Source organism: Rutidosis leptorrhynchoides, chromosome 6, assembly GCF_046630445.1.
Source record: "Rutidosis leptorrhynchoides isolate AG116_Rl617_1_P2 chromosome 6, CSIRO_AGI_Rlap_v1, whole genome shotgun sequence".
Lineage (NCBI taxonomy): Eukaryota > Viridiplantae > Streptophyta > Magnoliopsida > Asterales > Asteraceae > Rutidosis > Rutidosis leptorrhynchoides.
Genome location: NC_092338.1, coordinates 76,606,217 through 76,627,061, shown reverse-complemented (window position 1 = coordinate 76,627,061; position 20,845 = coordinate 76,606,217). Strand labels below are relative to the sequence as shown.

Sequence of the window (20,845 nt, the reverse complement as noted above, 5' to 3'; positions counted from 1 at the left end):
TCACTTTAATAATTCATACTTTAATAATTCACTTTAATAATTCACTTTAATAATTCATACTTTAATAATTCACTTTAATAATTCACTTTAATAATTCATACTTTAATAATTCACTTTAATAATTCATACTTTAATAATTCACTTTAATAATTAAAAAATCTATTATAAATAGAATTCAATAAGTTTCATTATTTCATAGAAACTTGAAAACATATTTCTCTAAACTCTCTCAATCGAATTACATATATATATTTTCTTTGTATTATTTCAAGATATTATTAGTATACATAAAATACTACGACGGAGTTATACTCAGACGATTTCAAAATAAGTTTTCAAACGGGATAGAGCTAAGGAAATTATGGGTTATAGCTATGGAGGTTATGGGTATTGATCGAGGGTATTGCTCGTGAGGTCAACCTAACGTTTATCATTTTCGTTGCGTCTACGTACTTTCCTGCAATATTGAATCACAATATTGATACGTTCGTGAATCCGAGACAAACCCTGCATTTGTTCAGTGCCGTCATATACATAATTGCTACGAAATACAGTATTGTGAGTTTCATTTGCTCCCTTTTTAATTGCTTTTGCAATATATATTTTTGGGCTGAGAATACATGCGCTGTTTTATAAATGTTTTACGAAGTAGGCACAAGTACTAAAACTAATTCTATGTGGGTTTAAACCAGAAATATACCCTTAGCTTGGTAACATTAAACTACTTGTCTATGTACGGTAGGCGCGAATCCTAAAGATATATCTATTGGGCCTGACAAACCCCATCATGACTATGGGATGCTTTAGTACTTCGAGGTTATTTTAAACACACCTGATCTGGTGTACTTCAGAGGGTAAAACATGAATGTTAAGGCTTGTTACCGGGTGCCTACAACTTATAAAATACTTTTAAACACTTACGAGTGTACGGATATTTATGGAAACTGAAATCTTGTGGTCTATTACTATTACGGAAATGATTGATTATGATAAACTAATGAACTCACGAATCTTTGGGTTGACACTTTAAAGCATGTTTATTCTCAGGTATTAAAGAAATCTTCCACTGTGCATTAGCTCATTTTAAGGATATTACCTGGAGTCATTCATGACATACTTTGAAAGACGTTGCATTCGAGTCGTTGAGTTCATCAAGATTAATATTAAGTCAATTATAGTTGGATGTAATATGAAATGGTATACATGCCGTCAATTTTTGATGTAAAGAAAGTTTGTCTTTTAAAAACGAATGCAATATTTGTAAAACGTATCATATAGAGGTTAAATACCTCGCGATGTAATCAACTATTGTGAATCGTTTATAATTTATATGAACGGGTCCTTTCAAGTTGTTAGTTCCCGTAGATCTACCTTTAGGATTCGCATCAATTAGGGGGTCTGTTCCCTAATTCTTAGGCTACCAAGCTAAAAGGGGCATATTCGATTTCGATCATTCAACTATAGAATGTAGTTTCAATTACTTGTGTCTATTTCGTAAAACAGTTATAAAAGCGGATGTATTCTCAGTCCCAAAAATATATATTACAAAAGCATTTAAAAAGGGAGAAAATGAAACTCACAATACTGTATTTTGTAGTAAAAATACATATGACGACATTGAACAATGCAGGGTTGGCCTCGGATTCACGAACCTATATCATTCGTATATATATATTAAAACATATAATCGTAATTGAGAAAATTTATATATTTTGTTATGATACTTATTTGATATATATAATTTAATTAATGTTATAATATTATATTAGTTAGAGCATAATATGATGTAATATTAGTATAACTTATAATAAATATATTTTTTATAAAAATATCTTCTGTTTGTAAAAATTGATATTTGTAATAATACGAAGTTAAGGATAATGATAGTAATAATAATAATAATAATAATAATAATAATAATAATAATAATAATAATAATAATAATAATAATAATAATAATAATAATAATGATGATGATGATGATGATGATGTTAACTTTTAATAATGATATCAAATTAATAATTTTATTAAAAATGTTAATTTCGATGATAGTACCAATTTTTAATAACATGATAGATTTTAAAAGTAATGATATTTTTAGTATTAACGGTAACAATATTAATACTGATAATAATAATAATTATAAAAATATCCATTTTACTACTAATGATAATAATGATAATAAGTTTAATAATAACAATACTAATAATTATATTAATACTAGAGATGATATTATTAATAATTACACTCCTATCATTAATAATAATAATTGTAAACATAATAATGATAATAATACAAAAATAATAATATTATTATTATTAATACCTATAATAATAGTTTGATAATAATGATAATAACAATGATAATAATACTTAAAGATAATACTAAAATGATATTAATATTCATGATACTTATATTATTACTAATGATAACAATAATTATAATACTTATACTTGTAAATATGATAATAATAATAATAATAGTTATAATACTAATAATAACAATAATAATAATAATAACATTAATAATAATAACAATACTAATAATAAATAAAAAATTTATATAAAGAACTACCTTCTAAGACTTTTATAAAAAGACTTGCACCGAACCGGGATCGAACCCGCGACCTCCCGCTCACCAGTTAACACCCTTAACCATTGAACTGTTTTTGCTTTTCTGATTTAACTTACAGGATGATATTATTTAACCTGTCTTTATCTGCTTCAATATTTCTTCTTGGCCCAATCGGTCCACTAACTAAACAAGCCCATGGCCCAAGTTAAATAGGTAATAATTCTGCCCAAGTCTACAAAAAGGATTTTGGCTCTAGAAGGTAGCAAGTAAAAAAAAATCCCAAATTATAACTGGAAACGGGAAAGAGATATAGCCGGTTACGACCTTTGTTCTTCATCATCATATCATCATTATAGTTCACCATTCACGAATCATCATCTTCAATAACTCGCTATTAACAAGTGGGTTTTTGATTAATAGAATATTAATTCTTTTGATTCAATCTCGATGGCTCGATCAACACCAAAATTATCAACATCGTAGCAGTAATTCAGTAATGGGTTTCGATGGTTTATGTGACATGAAGGTGATGAAGTGTTGAAGAAAAGAGGGTGGTTTGAGGTGGCTTTTGGAGTCTGTAACAGCCCGATATCCTTTTCGTTAATAAACATGTGGGGTTTAGTTTTAAATAGAATGAAAACGAACAGAATAAAACTAGAATGGTGTTGGTTATGGATCTTTGAATCAAAACAGGAACATGGAGCAGGAGCAGCTGTCTCCCTTTCGAATCAAACAGAAACATAACAGTTAAGGTGGTGGTTTAAATGGTGATGAGGTGGTTGTGTGTTTCGAATGAAAAGAGAAAAAAAAAAAAATATATATATATATATATATATATATATATATATATATATATATATATATATATATATATATATATATATATAGAACATACGTAGCAGTTGTAGGTGTTGTAGGTTGTGGGTTTCATTTTGAACGACAAAACCGAAAATAAGTTGGTGATAGTGATTATGGAGTTGTAATGGTGGTTGATGGCGGCTCATAAAAGTAGAAGTATAGCAGCGACCAGGAAGGCAGCAGGTTTTGTTGTTAGAGTATAGTGGTGGTTCGAAGGTGGTGATTAAGGAAGAGGGTGGTGGACTAGTGGCGGATCATGGTGAGGGTGAGGTGGTTCGGGCGGAGGATGGTGGCTTGAGTGGTGGCTGTGGATGGTTGAAAAAGGAATCAATGAGTTTGTGGGTTATTATCTCTACCTATATGCATAAGTATCATGTATTTATATAACTTAATTAAAGGTGATAATTAACATAGTAACCTTATCACTCATATCCATTGTCGGTTGTGCTCAACAGAAAGTATATATTATAATAATATTATTAATCATATACTAATAATACTCAATAAATAAACGTGCTTCAGCATAGTTCAGTAGCCTACATTTTAACTTCATCTACCGACAGTTTATTAGAGATATTATATCGTGGTTCGTTGATCATTAGTGGCGGATTAAAAGTCTTCGGAAAAATTCCAAATTTTTAGATTATCTATATTTATTTATTTTGGTCATTATGGTATAAAATTCGATCTTTAATTTGTTCAATAAAAATTACATCAACTGTCCCTCTCAATTCTGGGTAAAATATAAAAAGTGTTAAAACTTAACAAATAGTTCCTAAATACATTTTTAATAAGCCTAAAATTTATAGAACTTATTTTCGTATCACCGTTTATTTTAAAATTACATAAGTTTGAATTTAACTTGCTTAATATCAATTGAAACATCAAACGAGTGTTACAATCATTTAATATTTATTTTTAATATACTTTATTTATATATAGAGATATATTTTAAATAATAATTATTATAATATCCTATTTTTATTTTATTAATTCTTAATAACAACAACATATAATACTTTGAATTATTATTTATATATACATACACACATATTTATTTACAATTAATTGTTCGTGAATCGTCGAGAACAGTCGAAGGTCAATTGAATATATGAAACAGTTCAAATTTTAAGACTTAAGATTATAGACTTTCCTTATCGTGTCGAAACCACATAAAGATTAAGTTTAAATTTAGTCAAAAATTTTCGGGTCGTCACAGATTGCTAGTGCTTACTGAAGGTATGTTACTTTTAAGTACTTGAATTTCTTCAAGATCTACTTTACTCCCACTAACTTTTTGTAAGAGAAGATATCTTTCCAGGAATTCAGCAGACCGAGCAGAAAACACGTTGTCTTCAGCTTGGTAGTAAAAGTAGTAACACATTGTTTCCTTTATGTATCGTACAAAGTAACATTATATAGTTCTGGGTTCTAATTTGTTTGAAGTGTCATGCTTCACGTACGCTTTACAACCCCAGACTTTCAGATAAGACAACTTGGGATTCTTCCCATGCCATAACTCATATGGTGTCTTTTCTACCTTCATAGTTGGAATCACATTGAGTATGCCTGTAGCAGACTCTCATACATATCCCTAAAAGACGGTAGTAGAGAAATCAGATTCATTATAAATCAAACTATATCAAGTAAAGTTCGATTCCTCTTACTCAGACATACCATCGTGTTGTGGTGTGTAAGGTAGAGTGAACTATGATACAATCCCACAATTCTTTAGGTGGTCCAAAAAACTCTTGATTCATAAACTTACTTACTCCTCGGAGTGAAGTTCTTTAATGGTCTTTCCAAGCTGATTATCTGCTTCATTTTGGAATACTTTTGAATGTTAAGATAGCTTTATGTTTATGTTTCAGCAAGTGAACATAATCATAGCTACTGTACTCATCAGTAAATGTAATGAAGTAAAATTAACTAAATCTATACATTGTTCTTAAAGGGCTACATACAACAGTATGTATTAGTCCTAAAAGATCTTTAGCTCTTTTACCTAAATCGAAGAAAGAAGCATTTGTCATCTTTTCACATAAACATGACTCGCATACATCAAATGACTCAGAGTCAATTGATTCCAAAAGTCCATTAGATTGGAGTTTTGAAATGCATTGTTTGTTTATATGATCAATATGACAATGTCATAGATAGATCTTATTCAAGTCTTGCTTGAAGACTTTGGCGATGTAGGTATACACAGAATTCTCATTTGAAATTACACTATGCATATCAATTTCAAAAATACCATCACGTGGATAGGTATTAAGATAAATATATTATCCTTAAAAACTGAAATACCTAAGTGTGTAAATGCAAGTTCAATACTAACATCTTTCAAACTATGTCGCTCGCAGTATTGAGAGCATAATGCTATTGTTCCAACAAAACAATAAGACCACTCAGAGAAGTAAGTTCAGAGGTACCAATAGCTTTAACAAAAGCTTGATCCCCCTTGCCTACTTGCAAATCCAGTGTATCTTTCTTCAGTCTATTACTTCTTCTCATTCCCTTCATATTGTTACAAGTGTGAAGGCCACAACCAGTTAACAAAGATCTAGGAATCACTAGAAGAAGTATATAACTATATATGAAATATACCTGATTTGCTAGTCTCACTAGCGTTGCCTTTTCTCAGCTTAGATTGGAAGATAGGACAACTTCCTTCTCCAATTGCCAACCTTTCCACAATGGAAACATTCGGCATCTTTTGTTGGGCTTTCCTTCTTAGAAGGTGGAATATTTTTTCTAGCAAATGATTTGTCATTTTCCTTCCACAAAGTATTCGGCTTATTCTTTTTCACCCTTCAATCCTATTTCTTCCTGATCATCAAACAACATTAGATAAGCATTTTGCTGAGCAGCAGCAACTGCCGTAACAGGAAGAAAGTGTGACGACCCGGAAATTTCCGACCAAATTTAAACTTAATCTTTATATGATTTCGACACGATAAGCAATGTTTGTTAGGTAAAGTCTCAAAAATTTTGAACTGTTTCATATATGCAAATACCCTTCGACTATTCCCGACGATTCACGAACAGTTGTTTGTAAATAAATATGTATAAATTATATATATACAAATGCAAAAATAGATAATAATTATAAAATACAATGTAAACATTAGAATTATGTATGTAAAATATCATACAAAATAAATAAGTATATATATATATATATATATATACATATATATATATATACATATATATATATATATACATATATATATATATATACATATATATATATATATACATATATATATATATATATATATATATACATATATATATATATATATATATATATATATATATATATATATATATATATATATATATATATATATATGTATGATTACTATTAATAATTATTATATTGTAATATATATAAAATATGTAAATGATAAATATTCAAATATGTTATTGTATAAAACAAGTATTACATAATTAACGAAATGCAAGATTAATATATTATATGTAATTACAAGTTAAAATATAAATGTTATATTAATGTTATGATCATTACATTCATTATTAGTATTAATGTTAATATTAATATAAATATTTGTATTATCAACCATTATAAATTCTAATGTAAGATATAAAGATATATATAAAACCTTATATGTATAATTTGTTATATTACTAATATTGACATTATTATTATAATTAATTATATAATATTAATATTTTTGTAACTAATATTATTAGTATCATTAATAATATTATTAATATCATTTTTATTGTTAATATCAATATTAAAATCATTATTATTGATATCAGTATATTATTAATATTACTTTTATTAATATTATTATTAATAGTGTTATTATTAATATTATTATTTATTATTAATATAATTATAATAATTAATTAATAGTACCATTTCTGTAAAACTACGTATATACGAATTGGAGATTTTTGAATCAGTTGCACGTTGCTTTCATATTATATTTGATTGACAATTCGTACAAATTAAGAATCCAATTATCTTGAATACAAACAAATCAGAAATATTCGCAATAGATGAATTATCCCAATCTGTTTCCAATCCCTTTCTAACTTTTTTTTTTTTTTTCTTCTTCTTGATTGAAGATTCTCGTCTACTAATTTGTACCAATCTGACTCCAATTCGCAAGCTAAACAAAATCAGTTGAACGTAGCTATCTGTTAATTATCTTTTTATTTCTTCTGAAAAAGTCTGTACTTCCTGTCTCCAACTTGTTACCCGTTCAGATGAACTTCTCAATACAAACAACCTGATCAAATCAAGTTGATAGTAGAAATCGTACGATTCTATTAGCCATCGTGATCAAACTTTATTCAAGTTTGTTTCTGTCTCCAATTTGTTAGATATCAAGAATCAATCGTACAACTCTGTTAACAATCACAATCTGCTTTTAATTATTTTAAATTTCTTCCTGATCGAATATTTCTGTCGACAACCTTCATTTGCTACGAATCAATCAATCATCTACATGATGAAATCCACTTTCTTTTAGCTATCCATATCTATCACTATCTATCTTTGTTTTGTATCCCTAGATTTATACCTGCAAACATAAACGAAGAGAACACAATTCATCAACACCCTCGCTACCAATTCACTCTCAATCTTTTCTTTATAAAGATATATATATACATACACATACATAATAGATATATACATACCTTTTTATTTTCATCTTGATGAACCGACACGTGATCAACACAAAACAACCATTATCACTTATATCACCACCATAAAACACAACTACAACAATCACAATTCGTTCTACTCCTTTCCTCTCTTGAAACTGTCGCCAACTTTCATCAGTAAACCCACTTGTTTTACTTCCTATTACTTAGTTGAGCTCCATAACCATTCTCCACTTTTTATCTTCTTCTTTTAAATTATTTATAACCGAAGAACCAATTAACCATCACCTTTCGAACACCACCCTTCTTCCATTTTGTTTTCTATCATGACCTCAACAAATCACCACCATGGCTATATATATTAACTACTGCTACTACCGTCTTTTTTTCTGTGCAGCCGCCAAAACACCACACCACCATCAACAAATTACTGTTCCTGTTTTGTTCGTTTTCTGTTCGAATAACGATGATAAAGACGATGTTGAGAACATGATAAATAATGTTAATAATATTATAATACTTATACTTATGATGGAGTTGTGGTAATATAATAATATGATGAAGATGATATTAAACCAAACGCATTTGATACCTTTTATAGCATGCTTGGTCAATAAATTATTGCAAGTGCTACTGGTATGTTGCCATCTTTCTTTTACTTCGTGGTCGACAAAATGGATGCTGATATTGCTCAAAACAAACATATATTTAGTCGCAATATCGTTCCAAAATGTAATGTTTTTAATTGTAATTTCCTTATTTTTAGTTGTAATCGTTTAAATAAATAAGTGTGAAGACGAAAGAGAAAGATCGCTCGAAAATGAAGATTTGAAGATGAAAACGAAGATTTGAAAGATGAAAATGTCCAAAACTCTCAAACGTACAAGTTACATTCCAAGTGGTTTAATTTATCGAAGAAAAACGTCTAAAAATTGACAAAAGTACAAGTCGCGGAACGCAAAGTACACGATATTAAATTATAAGAAAATGCGTTCGAGAAACCGGAACCGAGACATAAACCGGGCGTAAATGTACGAGACAACGGAGCGAAAATTACAAGTCAACTATGCACAAGAATATAATATAATATATATATATATATAATTAATATAAATTATATATATTATATATATATAAAAATATGTCGACAAAGAAGAAAACAAAAAAAATATGTGAGCTGGATCTGGCGGCAATGCGATCGCATGGGTCACTGTAGCAGGCCAAAATCCTATAAAAAGGCAGTTTGATCGAGAGTTTTATACACAATATTTTCATTTCTTCTCTGCATACTTATATTTATATTTATAATTATAATTTTAATTTAAGTTTATTTTAATAATAAGGTTATTGTAACGTTTAATTTATGGGTTTTAAATCAGAGTTCTGTCCGTGTACCACTACGCTAATAATATCGCTTTTTACCGTTCCAACTCGCTGTAAGTCTCCACGTCCTAACTTTATTTTCACGTATCGTTATTATCGTTATTATTTCTATTGTTATTATTATTATTATTATTGTTATTTTTATTGTTATCGTAATATTTATTATTATCGTCGTTATTATCGTTATTTATTATTTATTATTTTTATCGTTTATTATTATTATTATTGTTACCATGTCCACTTTATATAATTTATATTTTTACGCCGTTATAATGTCCAACTAAATATTCATAGTGGTAACTAAAATGTAGAACCTCTGGACAAATGGATTGAACCATATTATAATATTATGATGTAACTTTGACTATTTTTAATATTAAGTTTAATCACCAACCCATTGTTATATAATTTAATATTTTCACCCCTATCACATAATTTATTAAAATTAATAAGCAAAAGTGCATTGAATTTACATAAATTATGCTTCAACACCTCGGTGATCTAGACGAACATATGGACAAATTATTGACAACAATTTAGAAGTGTGATTCGGTGGTTTGGGTAATATTACAGTTTATATAATCGTGTAATTATAAAAATGGTATGACCGTTATAATTTTGGTTTTAACGAAAGTAAAAACTGGATTAAATCTCAATTTAAATAGTCGGGGTTTAATTTAATTCGCTAAAACGAGATCTAAACGAAAGTGAGATTTAGTTTTAGTTAATTAAATCTTTATAAATCGAAAGATAAAATATAAGGATATATTAAAACATCGTAATCGGACTTAAAAACAATCCATAAATCCAGAGGGGACATATTTTAGTAGCCACTACTTTACCTTATTTTAAATCTCTTCAATTTCACTTATTGCCATATCGTAAACTTTAATTACTTTTTACTATTTTGCTATATTTCCATGAAAAACCTTATTTATTCTACTTTGTTAAATTAGTTTAAATTGTATTTTTATTGTCGTTAATTTAGTTATTTCGTTTTATTTAAATCTAATTTCCGTTCAATCAAGTAGTAAACCCTAATCCAAAATCCCCCTTTTAAATAGATTAAATTTTAGCAATTAAAAAATCTTGAAAACTCCATCTCCCTGTGGAACGAACCGGATCTACCAAATAAACTATTACTATATGGATAGGACAAAGTTGCCTATATGTGTGAAATCAATCCGAAATCATAAGAACACCATATAATCACAAGCAATTGGTGTAATAAATTCAATCTAAATCCGATCAAAATAAAAGGACACGATCGAGCACATTAACTTTTTGGCGCCGCTGCCGGGGAAAGTTGGCAGTTAAATAAATAGATAATTTTTCTGATTCGTAGTAATAGTTGGATTTGTACGTGGATTGGGTTATTGGAGCCAAACAGTACTCAATTATATTGAGACCAAACGAATCCTGTCCCTCTGCTCTATCTTTTGGCTATTCAAAACGTGGGCAAAATCAGAAGGAAAATCTGTTTGTTTAAAGGTTTTTATCATTGTTTTTAGTTATTCGATCCTTTCGTGAAAATTCATTTTCAAGAAAGTTCAATGTTTATACACTTAGTGAATAAATCCTTCAAGACTACATACAATTTTCCAATTGTATGACCCGTTCAGGAAATCCTAAACTCATTGCACTTAATCCAGAACCTGAAAGAAACTTGAACAAAAGATTAAAACAACAAAAACAACAAAAATTAGGTAGTACTAGTCAACCGAAAACACCGAAAAATATCAAAAAACAAGTAGGAAACACTAGTGGTCAACCAGAAATCAAAACTGAACCTGAAACCATCGTCATTAAAGAAGAAATGGCAGAAGTAACACCTTATCCAAATGATCTACCAATGTGGAATACCAGACAAACTGTTCCCCCTCTCGCACTTGCACCTATAAGAAGACCTGAAATTGAGGCTGAAAACTGGGAAGTCAAGGGGCAGTTTATGCACATGGTTAGTGAAAACCAATTTGACGGAAGACTTAACAACAATCCGATAGAACATTTAGAAGCTTTTGAAGATTTATGTGAACTGTACAAAAACAAAGATGTTTCTTCAGATGCATTTAAGTTAAGAACTTTTCCGTTCTCGTTAATCGGAGACGCAAAAGCATGGTTGAAAGCATCAAAACCTGATTCTATCAGAACTTTTAACGAATTAAGAGAAAAATTCATTACCCGATTTTTCCCACCGGCAAAAGCCGAAAGACTTAGAACTGAAATCACCACTTTTAAACAAAAGTCGGATGAAACTCTTTATGATGCATGGGAAAGATTAAAAAGAATGTTACGAAATTGTCCGCAACATGGATTGCAAAAAGGGCAAATAGTATAAACTTTTTATCGTGGTATTGATGAACATACTCATCGTATATTAGATTCCTCCACTGGAGGAGTATTTATGTACAAATCACCAAATCAAGCGTATGACATGTTAGAAGACATGTTTGAATGGACACCGTCTAGAGATCAACTACCTAGAAGGACGGTGGCAAGCCTTGAAGAAAATGAAGACAACAACACAACCATAGCTTCACTGTCGAATCAATTTAAAAAGTTTGGAAGAGAAATAGAGAAACTAAATTCAACAGTTTTAGCATTGCAAGTAGGATGTGAAATCTGTGGACAACCACATTTCACGAAAGACTGTGATATCAATGATCGGCCAATGAACTCAGTCGCACAAGTTAATTTTATAGCCAATCAAAGACAAGGAAATTTTCAAGGAGGAAATTCTAATTATCAACCTGCAAACCCAGGATATCAAAACCCGAAGAATTTTGCTTTTCAAAGAAATGGACCACCTCGCTTTTTCAATAGAAACCAACCTCCATTTCCACCTCAACAAAATTTCCAACAACAACCGTTACCTCAATTACCGTATCAACAACAAAATCATAACACGCAGCCAGTAGAGAAGAAATCTAACTTTGAAGAAGTTATGATGAATTTTGTCAAAAGTCAATCAGAAACGAATGAGCAAGTGAAGAGACAATTACATCAAGTCCAAACGGGAAACGAGCAAGTACAAAGGAATCATCAAGCGTTAATTCAAAACCTTGAAAGAGATATGGGAAGAATATCCCAATTGCTTGTTGAAAGGCAATCGGGAACTTTACCATCCAACACGCAACCAAACCCTAAGGGTAAGGAAACTCAAAATTCAAGTAATTTTTCGCAAGTTAATTCCATAACTATGAAAAATGGGTTAGCCATTAACCCCGATATTCCAAACCCTCATGCTCCTATTCCTGTTTCAAAAGACAAAGAACATGTGGTGGAAGAAAATACGATGCCAACCACAAGTGCACCAAAAACTCAAAATCAACCACCATTGAAGGTATACAAACCTCCAATTCCATATCCGCAATGTTTGAAGAAAGATAAATTACAAGCACAATGCAACAAGTTTGCTGACATGATTAAGCAAATTTGTATAAATGTACCGCTTGTAGATGTTCTTGCGGGTATGCCGAATTATGGAAGGTTTATCAAAGATCTTATAGCAGACAAAGGAAAATATGCAGAAGTTTCAACCACATTCCTTAATGAGGAATGTTCGGCAATTTTACAAAAGCAAAATTTGCCACCAAAACTTGGAGATCCTGGAAGTTTCATCATTCCTAGTCTGATGGGAGATTCAGTAATGTACGATGCATTAGCTGATTTAGGAGCAAGCATTAACCTTATGCCTCACTCCTTGTACTTAAAATTGAACTTAGGTGATTTAAAACCAACTAGGATGTGTATATGATTAGCTGATAGAACATACAACTATCCTATTGGCATTGCTGAAAACCTACCGGTTAAAGTAAATCACTTAATCTTTCCTGCTGATTTTGTTGTTCTTGAAATGGAAGAAGATAGTAAGGTTCCCCTAATTCTAGAGCGTCCCTTTCTAAATACTGCAGACTCAATTGTGCGCGTAAAAGAGAAAAATCTCAGCTTAGGTGTGGGGGAGGATAGAATTATATTGAACATAGATAAGGCTATGAAACACCCTATGTCTCATGATGACGAATGTTTCCAAATAGACATTGTTGATTGTTGTATTGAGGAAGAACTACAAGAACTATTAAATGTCGACACCTCAGATTTCACCCCGATAGGTGAAGGTGAAGATTTTGATGTCGATATAGAGTTAGACAAGCTGTTGAAGGTAGTCACTAATGAAGAATACATAGAAGAAGAAATTCCAGGGGAAGATGAACCTTTTATAGAAATTACCAATGGTAACAGGTTCCGGATAAAATCTTCTTTGGAAGAACCACCCACCTTGGAACTTAAAGAACTCCCGGAACATTTGGAGTATGCTTATCTCCAAGGAACGTCACAATTACCCGTCATAATTTCATCAAAACTTTTCGATGACTAAAAGGGTAGGTTAATGTCTATTTTAAAAACCCACAAAAAGGCAATTGCGTGGAAAACAACTGATATTCCAGGGATTAACCCTGCTTATTGTACTCACAAAATTCTAATGGAAGAAGATTTTAAACCCGTGGTATAAAGGCAACGGAGGTTAAACCCTAACATGAAAGAAGTTGTCAAAAAGGAGGTTATCAAATTACTTGACGCCGGGTTAATTTACCCTATATCCAATAGCCCGTGGGTAAGTCCTGTACAAGTAGTACCCAAGAAAGGGGGTACGACTGTTATTCTAAATGATAAGAACGAACTCGTTCCTACGAGAACAGTCACTGGGTGGAGAGTCTGTATAGACTATCGTCGTCTAAATGACGCTACAAGGAAAGATCATTTCCCGCTACCATTTATCGACCAAATGCTAGAACGTTTGGTGGGAAAAGATTACTACTGTTTCCTTGATGGATTCTCCGGTTATTTTCAAATTCCAATTGATCCAAAAGACCAAGACAAGACCACATTTACTTGTCCATTTGGTACTTTTGCCTACCGACAAATGCCATTCGGATTATGCAACGCACCAGGCACCTTCCAAAGGTGTATGATGGCAATTTTTCATGACATGATTGAAGAAAGTATAGAAGTCTTTATGGATGATTTCTCTGTTTTTGGAGACTCCTTCAACTCATGTCTCTCAAACCTTGAACGAATGCTAATTCGTTGTGAAGAATCAAATCTTGTTTTAAACTGGGAGAAATGCCACTTCATGGTGAAGGAAGGCATTGTTTTAGGACACAAGATTTCTCGAGCTGGAATAGAAGTAGACAAAGCTAAGATAGACGTTATTTTAAAACTTCCTCCTCCAACCAATGTTAAAGGAATTCTTAGTTTCCTTGGTCATGCGGGGTTCTATCGAAGATTCATAAAGGACTTTTCCAAAATCGCTCGACCCATGACTAAACTTCTTGAGAAAGACAGTACATTTGATTTCAACGACGAGTGTCTAAATGCTTTCTCCATTCTGAAAGAGAAACTTACGAATGCACCTATTATGGTATCACCCGACTGGTCCAAACCTTTCGAGCTAATGTGTGATGCTAGTGATTTTGCGCTGGGAGCTGTTTTGGGTCAACGTCAAGATAACAAATTTCAACCAATATACTATGCAAGTAAAACACTTACAAGAGCTCAGTTGAATTACACAACTACTGAGAAGGAGCTTCTTGCAGTAGTTTTTGCTTTCGACAAGTTCAGATCTTACCTATTGTTTTCTAAAACAATTGTTTATACCGATCATTCAGCCCTAAAGTACTTATTCAAGAAGCAAGATGCTAAGCCTAGACTAATTCGTTGGATTCTTCTCCTACAAGAATTCGACATTGAAATCAAGGATAAAAAGGGTGCTGAAAATCTCGCTGAGAATCACTTGTCCCGTCTTGAAAATCCTAACTTAGAAACACTCGAAGAATCTGTTATTCACGATACTTTTCCAGACGAGTTCCTTATGAAAATTAAAACGGAAAAAGAAATTCTATGGTTTGCGGACTTTGCCAATTATCTAGCCGCAGGAATTCTTGTTAAAAATCAAACTTATCAGCAAAAGAAGAAATTTTTTTCTAATCTGAAATTTTACTTCTGGGAAAGCCCTAATCTCTTTCGTATAGGAGCAGATCAAGTTATTCGTCGATGTGTATACGGTAAAGAAGCTCAACAAATTCTAGAGCACTGTCATTAAGGACCAGCTGGCGGACATTTCGGACCAAGCTATACAACTAAGAAGGTCTTTGACTCAGGTTTTTACTGGCCAACTATTTTCAAAGATTCTTACAACATGGTGAAAACCTGTGACGCTTGTCAAAGATCCGGAAATATCTCCAAGAGAGATGAAATGCCACAACAAAGCATCCTAGTATGCGAAGTATTTGACATTTGGGGTATTGACTTCATGGGTCCATTCCCCGCTTCTAACAAATGCAAATACATTCTCGTAGCAGTCGATTACGTTTCTAAATGAGCTGAAGCAAAAGTTCTACCTACTAACGATGCTCGAGTTGTTGTTAGCTTTCTCAAAAACCTTTTCTCACGATTCGGGCTTCCGAAAGCATTAATCAGTGATCGTGGAACTCATTTTACAAATCAATTACTCGAGAAAGTACTTAAAAAGTATGGAGTTAATCATCGTTTCTCAACTTCTTACCACCCTCAAACGAGTGGCCAAGTTGAAAACACAAATCGAGGTCTTAAACGAATTTTAGAAAGAACAGTTAAGAATAATCCAAAAATCTGGCATCAAAAGCTAGATGATGCGCTGTGGGCATTTAGAACCGCACTTAAAATGCCCATTGGTACCACTCCTTTTCGATTAATATATGGTAAGGCGTGTCATCTACCTGTCGAGGTTGAACATAAGGCATACTGGGCAATAAAAGAATGTAATACGGACCTTGTGGAAGCCGGAGAAAATCGATTCTTACAATTGCATGAATTAGACAAGCTAAGACTTCAAGCATATGAAAACTCGAGATCTTACAAAGAGAGAACTAAGAAATGGCACGATGCTCGCTTAAACGAAAAGAAAGCTTTTGAACCAGGAGACAAAATTCTAGTTTTTCAATCACGTTTTAAGTTTTTGCCTGAGAAACTTAAGTCCCGATGGAGGGGACCGTATGAAGTAAAACAAGCATTTCCATCTGGATACGTAGAATTATATGACAAAAATGGTGGTATTTTCAATGTGAATGGTCATAGACTTAAATTCTATTATGAAGTGTTCAACAACACTGAAAGAGATGACATCACATTCTACCCTAAGAACAAATAAATTCAGGGTAATTTTAGCTAACCACTCGCCTTCTTAAAACGTTTCAAATTATTTCAAGAGTGGAGCCCGATTGGTCTTTTCCGCTAGCAGACACTAAAGAACTAGTCTTCTCCCTCCATTCTGAATTTTTTTTAGTTTTGTATGAACTTAATATGCTTTTTAAATTTAAGATTTGTGTGAATTTAAAAACAAAATTTACTTTATTTCATTAAGTTTTAAAAAATGATTTCTAAAATTCGTCGTGAGTTGAACACTAGGTCATAGAACCGAAATTGCTTTACCCAAGGACGGGGCGAAAAATTTTGTTATCATTATTTTTAATATTATTAATCTAAAGTATGCCAAAAATATTATATGAATGTGGGGTAATATACCAAACTTCAAAAATATGTATATATGTTTGTAGTTTATTTTATGTACTAATAAGGGTAAAAGACGCATTTTCAAAGACTGAAATTCAGTTTAGCAAAAGCAACCAATTTTTGGCGAAACATATGAAAAGATGACGGAAAATTTTGAATGACGGACAAATCAACATCAACAGATTAAACAAATCTCGCAAGTTACGGCTTTTTAGCTAAAGAGGTTTTAACTCCCTTTCTATTCTAATTGCCCTCGTGAATTTAATTTAGTCTGATTTCATTGCAAATGAGGGCATTGCATGATCTCAAGTGTGGGAAGGGGTTATAAATTCTCTCGGGTTTACACTAGGCTTATTTTCTAAATTTTGTGAAAAATTTAAAAAAGTTTAACTAAATGAATTCAAATCTTGTTTAATATATTTATGAACGATAAAACGAGGTGTGGGAACCAAAATTATTGTTACCCTAAAATAAGGACATAAATTGAGAAACAACTAAAATGCTTGAATTTATTTATTAGAAATAAAAAGACACAAGAAAAAGCCAAGTGTGGGGAGATTTGTCAATATATATGAGCTGTTATCACATGTTTGTGCGACGTTTATTGCAGGTACTTTTGCTTTGGGCTGTATAAATTTGTTTTAACCAGTAAATTATAATATAAATATAAGAAAAGATGGATCTACATGATGAATCAATTCCATCATTAAAATGAAGTAAAGTCTTCAGAAAAAGAAACGCGCTTCTTGATTTAGGTCAGGAAGTTGTCGTCCAGACCAGTTGTAGAGTCTACGAAAAACCTTGAAAAGTTTTCTCAAAAATCAGCTGGAAATCCACGGACCTCAGCATCAAACAGGGTCACCATGTGGTCAGACTTATCCTAACCATGAGAGGATCTGTCTCGTAAAATGGGGAGGGCGCCGTGCAAATTAGCTTGATAAGACTAATGAATCAGACCCCCAGAAAGGATAATCTTCTTAAAGATTAAAAATCAGCATTTAAGCCTGATATTACTCAATCCTTGAGATTGACCTTAAAGATTGAGAATTACAAACTCATGGAATTCGATGATATCTAAACTCTAGTTTGAACGAGAAAATATTTTGATCAATTTAAAACCGATTTGTTTTCTGAAAACCTATTTTCAATGCGTTCATTACCATTGAACGTAAAATCCTGAGAATTCATCGGAATTCATTAGGTCACCTGAACCAAATCGGGTGTCAACCGTAAGAACGGTGGTTGCATAGCATGGTCGAAGACAGGACCTTGTACCAGACCAAAAAATTATAGGGTGATCTTTACTATTTCTCCTACAAAGGATAGTAATTGCATCCGACACGTTGTGGACCATAATCAAATGCATGTCATTAGACATTGCCTTAACAGTTGCTTGTTCATCACTTTCCTTTACAACCGGATGGTAGTTTACTGAAAGGTAATATACGGGGCAAGTATACTGGATGTGTTGCTTTCCTAATACAAGGTAAGCAAGTGGGTGACACAAAACCGCAAGTTTTGAGATAAAATTTAGAAAATCTGGAACCCACACAACACCCAAAAAAAACATTTTGCAACATCGATAACGGGTTAAATAGGAAAACTTATCTAGGGTAAAAGCTAGATTGAATTTTTAAAAGATCAAATATTTTCATAAAGATCCAATTTCCTTAAAGGATCTAAATTTTCATAGTCATGTGGGACTGTAAACCACAGTCGTTACTATCATTGTTTATACCACCGTACCAAAATCACTGATGTATAAAGTGTGAAAATAAAGAAGTGATTTGTGTGAAGTATGTTTTATTTCAAGTTCTATATTGCTTGAGGACAAGCAACGTTCAAGTGTAGGGATAATTGATATTGCTCAAAACAAACATATATTTAGTCGCAATATCGTTCCAAAATGTAATGTTTTTAATTGTAATTTCCTTATTTTTAGTTGTAATTGTTTAAATAAATAAGTGTGAAGACGAAAGACGGAGATCGCTCGAAAATGAAGATTTGAAGATGAAAATGAAGATTTGAAAGATGAAAATGTCCAAAACGCTCAAACGTACAAGTTACACTCCAAGTGGTTTAATTTATCGAAGAAAAACGTCTAAAAATTGACAAAAGTACAAGTCGCGGAACGCAAAGTACACGATATTAAATTATAAGAAAATGCGTTCGAGAAACCGGAACCGAGACATAAACCGGGCGTAAATGTACGAGACAACGGAGCAAAAATTACAAGTCAACTATGCACAAGAATATAATATAATATATATATATATAATTAATATAAATTATATATTATATATATATATATATATATATATATATATATATATATATATATATATATATATATATATATATATATATATATATATATGTCGACAAAGAAGAAAACAAAAAAATATGTGAGCTCGATCTGGCGGCCATGCGATCGCATGGGAAATAGGCATAAAACCCATGCGATCGCATGGGTTACTGTAGCAGGCCAAAATCCTATAAAAAGGCAGTTTGATCGAGAGTTTTATACACAATATTTTCATTTCTTCTCTGCATACTTATATTTATATTTATAATTATAATTTTAATTTAAGTTTATTTTAATAATAAGGTTATTGTAACGTTTAATTTACGGGTTTTAAATCAGAGTTCTGTCCGTGTACCACTACGCTAATAATATCGCTTTTTACCGTTCCAACTCGCTGTAAGTCTCCACGTCCTAACTTTATTTTCACGTATCGTTATTATCATTATTATTTCTATTGTTATTATTATTATTATTATTATTGTTGTTATTTTTATTGTTATCGTAATATTTATTATTATCGTCGTTATTATCGTTATTTATTATTTATTATTTTTATCGTTTATTATTATTATTATTGTTACCATGTCCACTTTATATAATTTATATTTTTACGCCGTTATAATGTCCAACTAAATATTCATAGTGGTAACTAAAATGTAGAACCTCTGGACAAATGGATTGAACCATATTATAATATTATGATGTAACTTTGACTATTTTTAATATTAAGTTTAATCACCAACCCATTGTTATATAATTTAATATTTTCACCCCTATCACATAATTTATTAAAATTAATAAGCGAAAGTGCATTGAATTTACATAAATTATGCTTCAACACCTCGGTGATCTAGACGAACATATGGACAAATTATTGACAACAATTTAGAAGTGTGATTCGGTGGTTTGGGTAATATTACAGTTTATATAATCGTGTAATTATAAAAATGGTATGACCGTTATAATTTTGGTTTTAACGAAAGTAAAAACTGGATTAAATCTCAATTTAAATAGTCGGGGTTTAATTTAATTCGCTAAAACGAGATCTAAACGAAAGTGAGATTTAGTTTTAGTTAATTAAATCTTTATAAATCGAAAGATAAAATATAAGGATATATATTAAAACATCGTAATCGGACTTAAAAACAATCCATAAATCCAGAGGGGACATATTTTAGTAGCCACTACTTTACCTTATTTTAAATCTCTTCAATTTCGCTTATTGCCATATCGTAAACTTTAATTACTTTTTACTATTTTGCTATATTTCCATGAAAAACCTTATTTATTCTACTTTGTTAAATTAGTTTAAATTGTATTTTTATTGTCGTTAATTTAGTTATTTCGTTTTAGTTAAATCTAATTTCCGTTCAATCAAGTAGTAAACCCTAATCCAAAATCCCCCTTTTAAATAGATTAAGTTTTAGCAATTAAAAAATCTTGAAAACTCCATCTCCCTGTGGAACGAACCGGATTTACCAAATAAACTATTACTATACGGATAGGACAAAGTTGCCTATATGTGTG

The 20,845-nt window shown here is 31.2% G+C and overlaps 1 non-coding gene and 1 pseudogene across 1 annotated transcript; both read right to left on the bottom strand.

Moving 5' to 3' along the window:
• The window catches only part of LOC139853780 (fimbrin-2-like), a 160,244-nt pseudogene that overhangs the window by 109,328 nt on the left and 30,071 nt on the right, over positions 1-20,845 (bottom strand).
• LOC139856502 (small nucleolar RNA R71) lies at positions 11,672-11,778 on the bottom strand. The gene has a single exon (XR_011761979.1). It is a non-coding gene; the product is annotated as a small nucleolar RNA R71 (small nucleolar RNA).